Raw genomic sequence first — 2,910 nt, 5'->3', positions numbered from 1 at the left:
TTTTTGCAAGGAGGAAGGGGGGGAAAGCGCCATGTTACCCCCGGGGGGCACCGAACATGGTGTTTCTGGTGAGCTGCTAACGGGTGATCCGAGTGGACGCCCAAGCCCCGTTCGATAAGGGTTGGCTAGTGGCCCAGAGGCGCGCTCCAAAAGTACCTGCAGGTGATTTGCCGGACCCGGACCCATTCGATAGGGTCCGAGGGCTCGATGCCTCCCTCCGATGGGATTCCGTTACAAATCGTTCCTGCTGGTCTCGGAAATGTCCTAGGGTACCTCGGGAGCGTAGCCCGAGCCTCGGCCATGTAACGGACGTACCTAGGGTCATCCCTGACTCTGCGTGCTCTGGGGCGGCTGTCGAACCCTTCCGAGGGGCCAGCCTTCGAACCCCTGATCAGTAAAGGGCTCGGAGCCCGAGTGCTCTAGGGCAGTTGCCGAACCCCGGAGGGCGCAACCTTCGAACCCCTGATCAGTAGGAGGGCTCGGGGCCCATTTCCTTCGCCGAGAACGATCCTTTTCACAATATCCCCTTTCCCGGTCCCTGTGGCAAGAGAGAGAGGAAAAGGAAAAGGATATAAATTTAAATAAGGTGATGCACCTTTTTTGACGCGGTCATCATGACGGAGACGAAACGGCGCCCGCTTCGCTTGCCGGAGGTGTCGCTTGCCCTGCCAAGGAGTTAATGCGACGGGACGGGCGATTAGCGAGTCGTTCGAGGAACGGAACACGGGTGCGTCGTTTTTCATGCTGCGGGGGAGGGCTATCCTGCCGTTTTGAGAGAGGATGCGAACCTGTAGGCGATTGGACTGCTGCTTCTGCACGCTTGTTGCTGCAGTTACTGCTGGCCCGCCTCTGATCATATCGACCGTCGTGCCTCTCTCCGCGGCTGAGTGACCCATGATCGCCGCACTTAATGGGTACTGTTGGGTCACGCGCAGGGCTGCCTTGAGTCGCTGCGCTGGTTCCACAGTCGAGAAGATGCAGCATTGGCGCAAGCGGCGGTGCGGTTTCCTTGCACGTAGTAACCGTTGCACCGGTTACATGACATGTAGGACCGGGCCTCCGTGCTGGACCACTGGATGCAACGAAGCTGAAAGGGTGCACAACTGTGGTGCGGTTGCATGCTTCCCGCGTGGCGGTCCGCCCTTTCGACCGCTGGTTTCGGCGAGGATGGTGGAATGCTTATAACCGCAGGGCGGTTACATGCTTCGCGTGCGGCGGTTTGCCTCCTTTGCGTTCCGGGTCAGCTCGCATGACGTGTGGGACCCAGCCCCCGTGTCATGGGGTGGGAACCCTGGAGCACGTCGGTGGAGACTTTGCCCGTGACGCTTGGGGGTGCGAGTGAGGAGATCTGCCTTTAAAAAGGGACCAACCCCGGGGGGGTAGCCATGCCTTCACACTCCTCGCATCCATCGCGCCCTTCCACCTTCCGACCCCCCAGATGGGGCACACTCGTGTTGCCTTCTTCTTGCTGCTGTTGGAGGAGCGTGACCCCATGGGGTTGGCGCTCTCCAGTCATCGCTCGGCTTCAAGGATTTTCATCATGCAGCCCGGCTGCAGTCCCCCATCGGCGGTCACCCGTAGGGATGATCACCAGCCTTGTGGTGGGGAGAAGCAAGCCAGGCTGCGGCCTCTGCCTCGCCCTCAGCTTCAAGGATGTTTATCATCCGGGCTGAGGAGGAGGGCGCGCCGGGTTGGGTCCTGCCTCCCGCGTGGGCCGGTGACCCGCTTCTTCCTCCAGCATTCGGGGGAGAAGGGCATCCTCTAGCCCTGCTGAGGAGGCATCCTCCAGCCATGCGGGGGAAGGCGAACTGTTGTTGCCTGGTCAGGGTGCAGCTGTCCGTCCTCCATCCGGGCGACGGTCGTGCCGTGCGCAGGTGGCTGCTGTCACCGGTGCTGGAGTGGGGGCTGCCGCTGGTGAGGCTTCCCACCGCAGCGGTTGCCTCCGCCGGCGAGACCGTCAGTGCCAGTTGCGCTCTGGACCTCCGGCTCTTTGGCTTTAATGGCTGGTTCTTGTCCCCTGTGAGGGGACGTGAACGAGGGCCTTTCAGCGGTAGCGTTTGCCCTGAGGCCATCGCTGCTGCTGTCTAGCCACCCGAGGCGGAGGTCGTTGTCGTGCTGCCGGTGCAGTGGTCGCCGATGAGCCGCTCGGAGCTCGTTATCCCGCAGGCTTTCTGGTGTGGAGGTTGTTCATTCCTGTGGGAATGGACCTGGAGTCCCGTTTGTAATGGTATCCTCTTGAGGGTGAGATGTAATAGCTTTAAGTACTAAGACATCTGTCGTAGGTCGGGACAACTGCCGAGGGCATTGCCGACGTCTAAGTCTAGGTACCATTGTTACCCCGAGTACGTGTGTTTGTTCTTTGTGGCTGTTGAAGCCTGAACATTTGGGTATAAAGTCGTGTTTCTTTCCTCTTGTTTCGAGCATTAAGACTTGTTCGTCGGTAGCAGAATCACTTATCCGACCGTGAGCCGCCTTTCCTGGAAGGTGACGAGTGAGGTATCCGTATCCCGGAGGCGTAGGAGTCCCTCGGCTCGGTCGGCCTTGCCGTTCAAGGTCTAAGTCGCTCGTTTTTGGGACTCCGCCACTGACATAGTCGAGATGCACGAAAGTTGTTTTGGTGGAAAAACTTTTCCGAGGAAAGTTTCGGCGTAGAGGGTGCTCCCCCTTTCCGGACCCCGAGGCGACCGCTCAGGCCGGGACCCTTGTGGAGGGTCTGGCCGTGGCCGTCGGGTCTGCTTGGTCCGCCCAAGCTAGGGTGTCCGGGCCGAAGGGGTGTTTTCCCCGCTTTAAGACTTTGCTTTTGTCTCCATTCTTCTCCTTGCGTCCGAAGAATGTTGTCCTGCTGTCTGCAGGGTTCGAGATGGCTCTTGACGAGTCCGTCAAGAACTGCAAGGCGCTTGCTGAGGTGGC

This window comes from Zea mays, chromosome 2 (assembly GCF_902167145.1).
Source record: "Zea mays cultivar B73 chromosome 2, Zm-B73-REFERENCE-NAM-5.0, whole genome shotgun sequence".
In the NCBI taxonomy this organism is placed as follows: Eukaryota; Viridiplantae; Streptophyta; class Magnoliopsida; order Poales; family Poaceae; genus Zea; species Zea mays.
Note: the sequence above shows the minus strand (reverse complement) of the source record.